Below are 15,334 nucleotides of genomic sequence, written 5' to 3'. Positions count from 1 at the left end.
ATACTAGAATACATTCAAGAGAAATAAGCATTTATCACCTATTTATAACTTACTATTCACAAGAACCTATGATGATTGCCTTGCTTGTACTATCCCACTGAATCCTCACTGCAGGAGGAACAAGACAACCATTTTCTCCCCTTCACAAATGGGAGAGGGGCTGCAGTGCCTGTGCCAGCTCCTGCACCCAGGAAGGGCCCATCTTTCTAATGCCTGCCTAATTAGAAATTTGGACACCAAATTTGGGATTCTCTGCCCTTGGACATCCCTAATTTCAATATTCTTTCCATTAATACCAATAAAATACCCCTGAATTTTCAACATGCTTGCATTTTAATTACATCTCTTGGATTATCTTGTGCTCTGAGAAGTAGCTCTTTGTCATACCATTTTTAACACCTTAACCGCCATGTGAGTTGTATTTAACTCACGCTAGTTTGGAGTCCGGGGCCATGAAGCATATATAACTCACATGTCTCTTCGCCTTGGGAGCTGCTTGAACTATTTTTCAAGTTGCATATAACTCACGCAGAGAAAACAATAAAAAATAACAGATGTTCCATTAAATTAGAAAGGATTATTTCATTCTTAAAGATTTTATTCTATTTTCCTAATAAAACACCGTGGGCCCAGGGAAATTTTTTTTTTTCCTAGTGCGTCAGTCAATGTGTTAAGGGACTATCTTTCCACAGTTTTATGCCACCTAACGCTGTGCCACCATTTTGCTGTGCATGGACTATTCTCAACATGCTACGACAACGCGCCCCTTCCCCTTGCTGTGGAGACGAGCTGCGCTTTGCTCAAGAGCTTCCTGGTCCACTTCACTACCCTGGGAGATCCATTTCAGACCCGGTCCTGTTCAGGAGACCCTATTCAGGCTGTTGAGTGCCTGGGCTGAGCTGGATTATGAATTACTGTGAAAACCTCACAGAGCGCTGGCATGTGCAGATCCTACAGCTCGTCTTCTGGGATAACTAAGCATGACCTTCGTGCACAGAGTAACTTCCCAGCTAGTTTCTGGCTCCATGAGGGGGTCTTCACGGCACTGTTCTCAGAGCCTATGTGCGAAGAGGGAGGCTGTTTTCGCGCTGGCCTCGTCACCCTCTGTGGACCAGAGTTCTCATCCCTTACTCCATGGTTTATCAGAAGGGCTCTGAGCCTACAGGGATGGAGGGGTGGGGTTGGGGGGACATGTCACTCATTTGGGACTTGGCCTGTCAAGGTGCTTTTGTGATCCCAGATGCATCAATTTATCATTACTGGACAGAAGCAACAAAAACTTGGCTGAAGTTTCTTTACAATTCATTGCCTATTTCTTTGGCTTTTGTCAATTCACTGTCATACAGAATATTCAAATTTTTGAGAAGGGACAAACCAATATGAACACATCAGAAAAGGTGGTAGGCATTTGATAAAGAGAAATAAACATTTCTAGCTAATTTCAGATCTGCTATTCTTGGCAAGCTGCCCAGAATTTTTCCTTCTTTTAATTACAAAATAATTTAAATATTTTTGCACTTTTAAAAGTTAAATTTGTTATACTAACGGTGGAGGAAAAAGAATACCTTGAGGTTGGCCAATAGGAGGAATGTGGCAAAAGGCAGCGAACCTAACTCCTGGTCTTAAGTCAGAGCTGCACAAATCCTTGTCTGTTAGTACAGCCTGTTGCTACCGAGGAGCTGACACTATCTTCTTTGCGGAAGAGTGATATGATTTAAAATATTGGGTTTTCGGCAAAGTGCTGACATCTTCATTAGCTGGAATGCTACTGTGTTCAACACATGACTAGAGAAGGTACCTACACCCTTAGGTACTAAAAATGCTAATCCTGCATCTCACTTAATCCCTACAACCACAAGGCGATGTAAATATTACTGTCGTCACATCTTTTTTAATTCTTCTTCTTTTACAACTAAGGAAAGGGAACTCAGAGAGATCAAGTGATTTATAAAAGTCGTCCAGCCAGAATTCCTTCTTTCCCTGAAATATAGGATCTCTCTTTTTCTCTACCCATTCTCTTACTGTTAATTCAGCAATGTAAAAATTATATGAGATTATTATTATTATGGTTATTTTTAAAGGGCAGAACCAGGACTGTTGTCTGGGTTGGCATTGCCAGCTTCAGTCATGATGGTGCCACGGGGTGCAGGGAGAGGACAGAAGGCTCGATTGAGGCTTTCAGTGTAAATTTCCAGGTCCCCACCAAGTCTAGAGCACAGCCCCTGACTCACCAGACACGCAGGGGTGTCACCCCAGCCTGCCGGGTTCATGGCGTACCACCTGTTCATGCTTTTGCTTTGCCTTTGTGTCCTTATATGCCTCCTGGGAAAGAAGGAATCACACCGCCACTCCTGGTGTGACTGTGGGAATTAAGAAGGAAACTATGTGTGAAACACCAAGCCCAGGACTTAGCAAGATCAGGTGCCCAATAAACGTCAGCATAGTAGTTGGTAGAACGTCCCATGGAACACGGACATCAATAACAAGAAGAGGAATGACAGGCCGGGTGTGGTGGCTCACGCCTGTAATCCTAGCACTCTGGGAGGCCAAGGCGGGCGGATTGTTTGAGCTCAGGAGTTCAAGACCAGCCTGAGCAAGAGCGAGACCCCGTCTCTACTAAAAATAGAAAGAAATTAATCGGACAGCTAAAAATACATAGAAAAAATTAGCCGGGCATGGTGGTGCATGCCTGTAGTCCCAGCTACTCAGGAGGCTGAGGCAGAAGGATCGCTTGAGCCCAGGAGTTTGAGGTTGCTGTGAGCTAGGCTGACGCCACGGCACTCTAGCCCGGGCAAAACAGTGAGACTCTGTCTCAAAAAAAAAAAAAAAAAGAGGAATGACAGACAGTGTAAGGAAAACCCAGACAACCAGCTAGGAAGAGGTGGCTACTAGAGCAGTGACATGGAGCTCACTGCCTGCCTGGTCCTGCCCGAGGGCTTCAGATGCACAGACACGTTGAGGCCTCACCACCCAGGGGGAAACAGGGAGAGGTGAAGTCGCTTACCCATGAGCACACACAGATAATGAGGGGCTGGCCAGGGTTCAAGTGCAGGCCGTCTCACCCAGACCAGCTGGCGAACCCACCACTCATACTGCTTCTCAAGGCCCGATGCCATCAGTAGGTTTCTGCAGGTGACTACAACACTGCCTGGACAATTTATGGAGTGTTTCTTATTTAAGGCCCTGATCTTCTACAGTCTCAACCTTCTCCATATTTCATACACGCAACACTCATCTTCCCAAGTGAACTGTCAGCTCCTCCAGTCTCATGTTCATTATACATACCACCTAGCAGATCTGGGGCACAATGAAGACACCCTGAAAATGTCTGATGAGTGGAGGAGATGTTGCAGTAAAGTACAGCCCCAGAGAAGGCTGAGCGTCTGCTATCTGCTGCAAAACACAGCTAGCCTCGTGCACTACTGAAATCAGAAGGGAGGCTGCTCTGAAATCAGAAAGGAGGCTGCTTTGGGGAAAGCAAAAACAACCATCCACACAAGCGCACACCCCACGTTAACAGTAGCTGTTAACCAGACATCTTAGTCTACACCTGCCCAGCGGGGAAACCGCTGTTGGAGGCCATTGACACCCTCAGTCATGGCTTGGTGTGGTCACATTTTAATACTAAAGACAATGGGATAGGTCCCAGATATACAAACATAATCAATACATGAACCTGTGACTGCATATATTTTTGCAGAGAGACAGAAAGATACATAATACAGATGCAAATAGCACACTTTTATTCTATGTGAATAGCAGTTATGTGGTCATAGCTTGACTATTCTCATTTTCCTGTTAAATTTTCAAGCACTATATGTACACATTAGAACAGAAAGAAAATGCTTCCAAATGCTAATAATTTTGTTTGCCTTTTGATAGTCTTAATAACATAGTGATTTTAGCAATGACCTTTATGAATTCACCATGTTAAGAATTGCAGAGAGAATTGTTTTTCATCCACAGCATTTGCAAGTCTCACACTGTATGAAGTATGATCCTATCTCAATTTGGTAAACCATTAGTTATGTTTGCTGGTTAGTAGAGAATGTGATTAAATATACAACGGATATAAAAAATATGAAAAATTTTAATAGTGTAATATGTTTTGGGGGTTGGATCATTTTTTATTAAAGACAATCGAGATCATCATTAAAGAAAACAACACTCCCTAAATGTTGAAAAAATAATGTTTTTCAAATGTAACACATTTTGAGAAAGTTTCTCACCTATCAAAAATAGAAATGCTACCCTGAATTATAGAAAAGGATTTAATCCTCTCTCTGTCAAATAGTACTTATATTTCTCTGGGAAATTTATACAGTCCATTAAATTCAGAGAAGTTCAACTATCAATTTTGTGATTATATATTTATCAAAATGTTAAATATATTTATTAGGTGAAGAAAAGAATCTGTTTTCTGGATGATTATGGCATTTGTGATACTTTAAATGATCCTTTCCCAAAAGGAAAGTCAGATCTAATTTTTAATGACTGCAACAAATCATCAGAGACCCTGAAGTATTTCCTACCTTTTCTCCCATGCAGTGTGTATTGCTGCTAGCAGAGATAAGTATATAAATGGCTAACATAAAAAGACAAATAATATTATGTTCCTGTAGGTAATGCTTGTCTACAGAAGAGAACATGGAACTTTCAAACTAGAAAAAAAGTGAAAGGGGAAAAAAAAGCAATACAGAACCAAAACCCACTCTTAAAACATTCCCGTATGCTCTAGATAAGAATAGTTAATGAATAATGAAGGAAGTGGTGTCTTGAAATGAGACTGGTTCATTGTTCTCCTGAAAAGCACTGTAGACTAATTCTCCTATGATTCCATGACAAGGTGGGCTTATAACGCAACATTTTAATGTTAATAATCTACTTATACAAATTAAGCAAACGGCAAGGCAAAGATATGGTAAGACAAGATAGAATCATTCTGTAATTAAAGAAATACCACTAGTCACATGGAAAAATGTTTAATAAACATTAATTCTCCACATTGTTATTTCTGGCTCCCCAAGACTTTGGGGGACTCAGCAAAAATATGTTCCTTTAGAAGTCGTGTAACTTTACTGATAGTTTTCCTCCATAAAATAGATCTACTCAGAAAATAAATGTCTTTAGCTAAAAAGGAGGATCCAGTATCATTGTAATTACTTGTCAAATGTATCAATTTAATAGTGGTGCAGGTTAGGAACAATTATTAATAGTAGTAAACTGATTAAGTATTAAGACTACAAAGATTAGATGTGTGATTAAGACTCAAATTATTTAGCTATATTGGAGTTATTGCCTTTAGAGCAGGATAAATGCCTTTAGAGCCCCTGATACATGACCTTATACTTTTTAAAAAATTGGAATATTTATATCACTTTGGAAGACTAAAAAGCTGCTTAGAAGTGTTACCACAAAAAGCAACAATGATCCGGTACCTGCCTGGGGAAAATATTAAGGTTTCCAGTGGGAACAAATGGGTTCATTCATTCGAACAGAAACAGTTACTGAGCTCCTACTATGGACTGTGCACTCCTCAGAGTGTCGTTACCAGTGATTTCCGCATGAAGGTCTGGCCCATGAAATCACGTAAGCTCTCGGAGCTCCTAGGTCCCCTTCTCTGTGATGAGTTTATAAGGCAGAGAGAGAGCAAGAAAGGTTCCTCTCCACAGGAGGGCAGGTCCTGAGTGTGAACGCTGAGTGGCGAAGGAAGGAAAGAGAAAGCAGTGCTTGGCGTATGAAGCACCATCATTATGATTTAGGATATGAGGGTGAGGATGCAACATTCATTGGACCGGAAGTGAGGAGTCTAAACAAAGCATGAGCACAGAGCTCAGTTCCAGAAGGGGCACTGGAGCAGGACCACACACAGGAGCCCCCTCCACCCCCTGGGCACGCCCAGACAGAGTCTCCACACACACCACTGCTGTCCTGAACAGGATTCTGTTTTTATTTACTGTTTATTTCTTCTTTCCGATCCCATCTCTTTTTCAGCAGTTCTGTGCTGCTGTTCCCACACTCGCCCCTCCACACTTTAGGAAACATTTCACTAGCAATGTTGAGGTTACAGCTAGTCACTGAAAGTTCATGGCCAGGACCTGGGAATTCTCATTTATGGACCTACTTAGAATCTGTTTGTCCAAAGACAGTTACGTGTATATAACTACTATATATTTTTCTTCCCTCTCCTTTTGCTAAGGGCTATTTAAATAATGGATATCCAGCCAGAAACAAAAGATCCTGAAGAGCAACACCATGATGGCCTTCCCAGATGTTTGCCTTTAGGATGTGAAATGAGTTACACAAATATAAGATTGGGAACTACTAGCTACATACCAACACAGCAAGAGACACACTTTAGAAGTGATCAATAGTCAAAAATTAAATATATCAGCAATCAATGATGCTATTAAAGACCCTATCCTTAAATGCCCATGTAGGGGCAGAGAATAATTTGAAAAACTGAGAAATGAATCTGCAATCTCAGGCTCTGCAGCTCTCCCTTCCATTGTGGTTGACATTCCTTGAGATCATAAATGTCAAAAAAAAAGAAAGAAAACTAACTTGATTTAAAAGTTCAAAAACAATGACCTTTGAGGAAAGGTTAAAGGAATTGGGGTTATTTGGGCCAGGTAAAATACAACTACAGGACTGACTTAATAAATGTCAAATACTTAAAATCAACTGTTCTCCAGGCATTAAGATGGCTGAAGCAGACAAAGATTTCGGTTTAACTTTAATAAGGAACTTCCTGGAAGGAATCTAAATCTCTTAGTGCAATTTAACTTAATGTTACAAGGTTAATTAAACACAAACAGGCTACCGAAGAAAGTTGTGGAATCTTGGCTCTTAGCTAGAAAACCACATATCTTAAATGGTTTAGGTTTACTTCTGCCTAGACTTAAGAGACAGGATTCAATAACTCCCAGGGTTTGCTTACAGCATATTATATAACTGATTTTATAGCTTTTTGACTTCTTTTGTGCATGGGTGTGGCACAGATTCATATGAACTCTAAGGTTAAAGTAAAAGTACAGTAAGTCCTGTATACCAGGTGAATCTTGAGTTTGATTACTTGGCATAGTAAAGAAAAAGTGTTATTTTTAAATTGGCTCCTTTCCTGAACATTCTTAAGGAGAACTTTACTTTGAAATAATATTTTATTATAGCTCGAAAAGATAGCCCCAAATCATTAACATACTGAGTCCATTGAATTACTTATCAATAGCACTTTCAAAGTAATCTGTTAGAGCAAAGAAAAGGCTTAAGTAGAGCTTAACGACTAACCACAAACACTTATTTTTTTGCTTTATTAGGAGTTTGTCAAAGAAAACCCCACATATTGATTGTATATGGTCAAAAATAAGAAGAAAAATATAGCCCATTTCTTCCCAGTATTAAAGTAGTTTGATACATTGCTCTCCTGTTTGGCAATATTCAAAAAAGGATAATTTGTGGACGAAAACAAACCAGGCTGTAATTGCTACACATTTGACGAATTGCGGCATAATGCTAAATAATTGATCTTCATCTTTTTTCTTCTGTCAAAGTGGCAAAAGTATTTTTTTATTGCCGATTTTCCTTTTTTCTTTTAAAGAAAGAAACAAGCCACCGTGACATCCATTCCATTTTAAACTAATGCTTCTATTATTCCATAACTAAATGGGCTGACATCATCAGCTCCTTCATGTCCTGAAAGATGGTTAGCTCTAGTCCACTGTTACATACTTTATGCATTACATGAAATAAAATACCTCAAGATTTTGAAAATATTTATTTTAAAAACAGCAATCAAATTGTCTGTAATCACATTTTCTGCTTGGCTTTGAAAGCTGCATTATTCAATATGCCAGTGGTCCTTTCCATAATGGCAACATATTGGAAATTCATGCTGCTCTAATACATCTGAATTCCTTGATGTGCGGCACTCCCCGTATGCCCAAAGGAACACTCCTGCTTCGGTTTCATGAGTCCTGTATAGTACCTATGAAAGTGATGGTTGTCAAAACAGTTGTACAGTGGCCTTTGAATGCAAAGTGTGCCATGACTGAATGCTAAAAATGACAATAAATCTGAGTATATACATTATGCTTGCTTTTGTTGCCTGGAAAAAGAAGGCATTTGGGAAATAAACCCCCCAATTTTATCGCCTTTTAACATCTTTTTTTCCATTTTAAACTCCAGAACTGGAAATTTGAAGCATTCAAAGAAATTGAAATCGCCTTTGTTGCTTTTTTCATTGTAAATTTTCTATAATGTGTCATTAGGAACCACACTCTACAAAAAGCCCAGGTTCTAAATGAAGCCTTTCTTCGAGGCCATTCTAAAACTTTGCACGGTTTTTCTTTGTATGAAAGAGCTTCTGTTGACTGCACAAAGAACAAGCAATCGCCATATATAGGCCAGGCAGAGAGGCTTGGATGACTTTATACAAGGTTGCATTTTCCCGGCCTCCAATCCATGATTAAACCCAGCAGTGAATGTACCGGAGTGGGGAGAAACAGAAGAGGGGCTCTCAATTTCAGTTTGTAGGAGTCAAAGGATTTTTCTTCAGCCATGAATACTTAACGTGGGCATTTACTTACTCTACCTTCCTCCCAAAATAGTTGTGCAGTTTCTTTCTAACAACATGAAAATGCCTCCATCCACACAAAGCAGCATCACTTTCTTTTAATGGCAGAATAACATATTCCACTCTAAAGAAATTATCTGTTTAGTAGGTTCAAATATCTTAATAACTGATTAAAGTTTCAGGGAGGACAGTTAAAACACTAGGAAAACCAAAGGGCTGGCAAGAAAAATTACTAAGTAACATATGTGACAAGTTGCGTGAGCCCTGAAGTCTGGATCAGAGTTGTGTGGTCGATAGGAAGTAAACCACAGGAAAATACTCACCCTGGACAGGATCACAGAGATAACCAGTTTTGTGGTTTTCCATCTTCTTGGGGGCAGAATCCTTTGTGCAAGGGAGCTTTTATAGGAAATGTGAATAAATGACACCTAAGAGCAATGCTGCTCTGACCGATTCATTTCCCACCCCATTCCCCCAACAAGTGCAGTGTGGACCCACCGATCTACTCCCACCTCACTGCTATAGACGGTGCAGTATTTGGCCATGGTTAACGACCTTATCTGAGGCTTGCATTCTGGTGCTTTTTTAACCAGACTCCACTCTCTGAGAAGCGCCAGCAAATCAATTATGAACTAGCAAAATAACCCGGGGGAACTTTGAGAAAAATAGAACTCTTGCATATTGGGTCGTGAATAGCTGTTTAACTTGGACCTAGAGAATCAGAACTAATTGACGCTTATTTGACAATTACGTACTTATAGAAATTCTACCCTGTTTTATAGTCTGTCCTTGGAAAAAAGGGACTTTAAAAAAAAATGGAATCTTTTTCAAAGTGCCAGAAATCTAAGTTGTTGCAGGAGTCCCAACTGAAGATAAAATGGCACAGGCAAAAACATGCAAAAAAGTGGTGGGAAATTTGGAAAGGAAGAACTTCCACCCTAAGTATGCTGGACCCTATATATGTCTATTGCAAGTTTCAGAAGGCAATATAGATGTCCTACTCTGGTGACCTTTTTATCAGAAAGAGGTTCTCATTGAATATATCTAGCACCTATGTGTGCCAGGCACTACTTTACAGATATTAACTACTTTAATGCTTACAACATTATGTAATTAAATATCTTATTACATCTATTTTATAGATAAAGAGACTGAGGCACAAAAGGGTTACATAAGTTGCTCAAGGTCACAAGGCTCGTAAGCGACAGCACCAGGATTTGAACTGAGGCAGTCTGGCCAAAAGACATCAATTTTAATCACAATGATAAATAAGGACACTTGGTAAAAGGTAAATACTCCTTTGGTTAATAGTAGACTTATTGCAGTCTTTTCTGACAGACATCAAGAAGATTAAGGATTAAAGTGTAAATAACTCTTTCGGAAAGTCGTGTCTCCCATGCATCTTAACTTCTCCAAAAGTGTTACACAGACTTGCTTTTCCAATTTTATTTATCAAACACTTATATAATGCTTCCTATGTGCCAGACACTGGTCTAGGTAATTTGCTTTTTTTTTTTTTGGGAGAGAGAGTCTTGCTCTGTCACCTGGCCTAGAGCGCAGTGGCATCATCATAGCTCACAGCAACCTCAAACTCCTGGGCTCAAGCGATCCTCCTGCCTCAGCCTCCTGAGTAGCTGGGACTACAGGTGCATGCCACCACACCCAGCTAATCTTTCTATTTTTAGTAGAGACGGGGTCTTGCTCCTGCTCAGGCTGGTCTTGAACTCTTGACCTCAAGGGATCCTCCCGCCTTGGCCTCCCAAAGTGCTAGGATTATAGGTGTGAGCCACTGTGCCCAGCCTGTAATTCTTTAATATTACTTTAACCCATAAGGAAAGGACTGTTACAATTCTTGTTTTTCAGACAAGGAAGCTGGAGTACTTACAGGCTGAGCCATTAAGCAAGTCATAACCACTCTGAACCTCCATTTTCCATTTGTAAAACTGGGATGCTAACACCTTACTAAGATTCTGGTTTTTAATTATGGACTAAATTTTTTATGTCTATTATATTAGACATTTGTAGGAAACACTTATAATTGGTATATCACTTATGTTGCCAGTGGGGATAAGAAACAAAGATAGATAAAAGAAAATTTATCTTTAAAATAAAACCTCATTAAAGATTATATATTATATATAATAATTGGTATATAAAACAGTAACATATATATAACATCTAACAATGCATATATATTAAATGTCACAGTAACATCTAAAATATATACAGTATCTAAATGAGAACTAAAATATTTTCACCTCTTTGTTCCATTCAAATACTAAAATTCCATCAAGTGAAAAATACTAATACAGAGGTATAATCACAACACTAACAACAAAAGGCTCAGCTTTCATAACATTGAAGAGCTTTTGGAAAGTATAATTGGAGATAGTTGATCCAATATATATATATATATATATCTGCCCAGGGTGGTTTGTACTCAGGATTTTAAAATTCACAGGAAATTCATTATTTAGACTCTACAACTATTAGCTTTGCTTATAGTTGTTCTCATATTGCAGGTGACCTGGAAAGAAGACCTTGGAAGGAACACTAATTTCTAGGTGGACAGCATTTACATCCTGATTTCTGTAGCTGTTATTTTCCTGTCTGAGCACTCATGACCTAAATTGCCCCTATTCATATATATTTCGACAATTGGCAAACCAGTCAATGGTTCAGTTGGTAAATTTTGTGATCCTATTAGGCATGAGCGAAGTTGCTAGGAAAGAGTTTTAGTAAGTTTTTATAAGAAAGTATGATGAGAAAATTTCATATTCAAAGTTTCTTTCAAAGAAAATAATTCCTTAGTGCTTTTTAAATTTAAAATATGGAAATATGAAGGGTTGTTCATCTTTAGATCTACATGTCTTTGAGGATGATGCAAAAATGGCTTAATAGCCCACCTCTCTGTCTCACTGTCACCACACTGGTATGTTCCTCAACACCTCGTACCCGAGGCTTTCCCCAACTCCGGTTTCTTACGGCTGCTATCCATGCTGCGTCCTGCTGCCAGGAGGGTTTCCCTACAATGCAGCTTTCATAATATTTTCCCCTTGCGTAAAAACTGCCAGTGGTTTCTTATAATCTATCCTATCCAGCCCAGAATCCTTAAATTGTTTTTTGAAATCTTTGGTCAAATCTCCTATTTCAAAATGCCCAACCTGTGTTTGAACACTTTCCAACATGCCTTTTCTTTCCCATTTATCCAAATCAAAACCGTCCTTCAAGGCCTGCCTGCAATCCTATCTTTTCCAAAAAATTTTATACCCAGAGTACTGTAATCTCTTCCAATTATGAATTCCTACTGAGTTCATGGCCAGTACAAATGAGTAAAGCCCTTCTCTTGGTCTCTAATTGTGCTCTCTGTCAGCGTTTCATAACTATTTATTTTTCGCTCTCCAGAAAGACAGTGGCCATGTCTTATCAATCATTTGAACCCTTTCTAACACTTAGACCATGGTAAACATTCAAATGTACGTACTGAGAAACGGCATTCTAGTCACGGGAGAGCACAAAACAAGAGCTGAAGAGGCTCTTTGTTTCTTGAAGGAATTAGTAGACAAAAGATAGCCCCAGATTCTTCCAACTTTATTACATTTCTATTGCAACTTTACTGTGTATCAAACTCTGGCTCCTGGAATCCAGCCAAAGATTCGAGCCTTGAAACAGGAACAACAAATTTAATCTCCAGATCTACTTTCTCTAAGACCACAATGGCTTGAAAAAAAATGAATTTAATATAGATTTAATGCTAGAATCAACATCATTAACTAGACCTATACTATCCAATATAGAAGCCACTAGGTGCATGCGGTTACTTAAATATAAAGTAATTAAAATGAAATAAAATAAAAAATTGGTCCCTGAGTCACACTAGCCACATTTAATAGCCAAGGACTATTGTTATTGGACAGCACAGATTACAGAAGAGTTTATCATCACATAAAGTTCTTACTGGGCACTGCTGAAGCTTCTCCAAAGCTTCACCAACACTAGCATTTGCAGTTGCTTTTTGCTTACAGCATTAAACGCTAGGACCAGTACTGTGAGTAGGCAAAGCAGATGGGTAGCCCAGAATGTGCTTTGAGAGGTATTGGGAGGGTGCAACATCCTATGAAAAACCGAGTAGGTAAGACTCACTTTCATGAAATAGAATGGCACATTAGAGCGTCATTCCTTGAGCTTAGGCCAAATACGGGAACTTTGTCTCCCCTCTGCTCTACCTTGTAAAGGTTAAAAGTTCTAGGGGAAACATCATGTTGATGCAAAAATACCTAAGTCCAATTTTTGACAGCAAGTTGAGTGGGGAGAGCATGAAGACATTCTAAGAGCAGAAGCTCCTGCTAGGGAAAGAGGAAGTCCCGGTGGGAGAAGGGCCTGAAAGTGGCCTGTCTCTTGGCTATGACTGAGGACAGTCCCAAGTGTGCCATTGCATGGGCAGCAAAGCTGGAAAAATCCCTGAGCCATAGTTATTCACATTGCACAAGCATCTTTAAAGAATGAGGTCTCTTAAAGGTATGTTGGGAGGGTCCTATACATGCTAAGGAAAGTCAAATGTGACTAGAAAAAAAGGTAAATTTTGTAAAGGAAAAAGCATTCTCAGACTTGATCTGCATAAGTGAATATCTCATTATCCCTCCTGTGGCCCAACTCCCATTCCCACTACAAGGAAGGGACATGGAGGATGAAACTGGTATTTCACATGTATGCTGAATAAATCCTTCCTCTCCCTCATAGGCAACAGGGGTCCCTAGAAGGCATGACCTGGAAGCCTTATTGGGCTGATGACCTGAAGGCTTAGTCACAAAGAGGAAGAGGCTCGTGATCTTTCAAGGTGACTACGGTGAAGTGCAACATTTTTCAGGTTTACACATTTAGCATATTTCTTTAAAAAATCCATTTATTATTTTATGGAGTCAAAGTTAATACTCATAGGCTAAATCTATATAGGTGGAATATAATCTAAAGTCTGGATGACACTACTGCAATTTATGCCACTGCTAGTGCTGCAAACAAGTTCTCCCCGTTTGGTCACCCAGATGGCTGCCAGATTTTAGGAAAATTCTATATACTACTGTGGCATTAGGTTCTGGGCTTCAATTCCCAAAGAAACTACATTGGGTTTTTTTTTTTTTTTTTTTGAGGCAGGGTCTTGCTCTGCTGCCCAGGCTAGAGTGCAGTGGTGTCATCATAGCTCACTGCAACCGCAAACTCCTGGGCTCATGTGTTCCTCCTGTCTCAGCCTCCTGAGTAGCTGGGACTACAGGCGTGCACCACCACAGTAGAGACGAGGTCTCACGGTGTTCCTCAGGCTGGTCTTGAACTCATGGCCTCAGGTGATCCTCCCTCCTCAGCCTCTCAAAGCATTAGGACGATAGGCATCAGCCCCTGTGCCTGACCTGGGGTTTCTTCTTCCTCTCTTTTATCCCCCCCTTATGTTCATGATTAACAGAAACACCCCCCTGTGAAATCACTCATTAGAGATATAGCCTCAAATGATTTAAATAAGCGATAATACTAAATGCTTTTTTTATCAGAAACAATGTAATATGAGCAAGTTAATCAATTTATTCATTGTGAACATGACAGCACTGTTCAGTGACTTACGAAAATGACAAGAGAGTTAGAATGACTGTTAAGTGATGGAACAATGAAAATTGAAAGTCACCGTTAACCTGGGAGGAGAGTTTTATGACATGGTCAAAAGCTCTGCCCTTGGCTGCATGTTACTGAAATATTTTTTCACTACTTGGATATAGATGGAGAAATTATTAAGTTTTTAGATGGCATAAAAATCAGAAGGAAATCTTTCACGATCAGCAGGGTTTCTCAGGTATGGGGTACTTGTTAAAAACACAGACCCCTGGGTTCCCCAAGGTAGGACCTGAGAATTTGATTTTTCGCTAGTTTTCTTGTTGATCCACATCCCCATTTAATTTGAGAAATTTCAACCATTAGACAATTCAGAGTGATAACAGGCCCTATAGACTGAAATACTTTAATGGAGATAAATTTGGATGACCAGAATTATGTCTCCAAAATAAAAAAGAAAATTGTTTTCTTGCTTTCCTACGATGTATATTTGTGGAATGTGAAAGTGGAAAATGTGGGGGAAAAATCAGGGTTAATAGCAGTTCCCGTTCAGAAGATGTGGGGATCTCACTTGTTGGGAGGAATCTTACCCTGCATGAGAGGTGGCAGCTGTTATGGTTCCTTCTTATCTGAAAGCTGGTGAGCCAATTTGACTCTATGGCAGCACATTCGGTGTCAGCCGGTATTTAGTACTTTGGGTTATAAATACGAGTGATCACACAAATCATTAATTGATTTTGCCTGTACCTAAATATAGAATGGAAAGTTGCTTTACGAATGTATAGGATTGATGTCGAGTTTGATGGCTGGTACTAATTGATCCACACTAAGGTGCTCACATGGTAGTAATACTCTCTGGGTGCCGGTCGGGGGGCGGGGTGGAGGTAGAAGGGGTTGAGGGTGGAGGGGCTGGGGGGTAAACACACAGCTAACAGAAACGGAGCACACTGTATGGGGGAAGGATGTGCTCGTAGCCCTGGCTTCAGTGAGGCAAATGCATTTCATGTAATGAAAATTTTTGTACCCCCATAATATCCTGAATTAAAAAAAAAAAAAAAAGAAATGAAAAAACATTTATGGAGAACACAGTTTCCATAGCCAAAAACAGTTGCAGAATGCTGTTACCACAACGTAAGGGTCCCGAATTAAATGAGTCCCTGCCCTCAC

At 39.7% G+C, this 15,334-nt stretch overlaps 1 protein-coding gene across 1 annotated transcript in view; it reads right to left on the bottom strand.

Moving 5' to 3' along the window:
• TOX (thymocyte selection-associated high mobility group box) overlaps positions 1–15,334 on the bottom strand; it is a 312,563-nt gene that overhangs the window by 111,203 nt on the left and 186,026 nt on the right. The window lies entirely within an intron of this gene.

The sequence above is a fragment of the Propithecus coquereli genome, unplaced genomic scaffold, assembly GCF_000956105.1.
Source record: "Propithecus coquereli isolate 6110/MARCELLA unplaced genomic scaffold, Pcoq_1.0 Scaffold71, whole genome shotgun sequence".
NCBI lineage: Eukaryota > Metazoa > Chordata > Mammalia > Primates > Indriidae > Propithecus > Propithecus coquereli.
The sequence above is the reverse complement of the archived record's forward strand: the minus strand, read 5'-3'. Positions and strand labels throughout refer to the sequence as shown.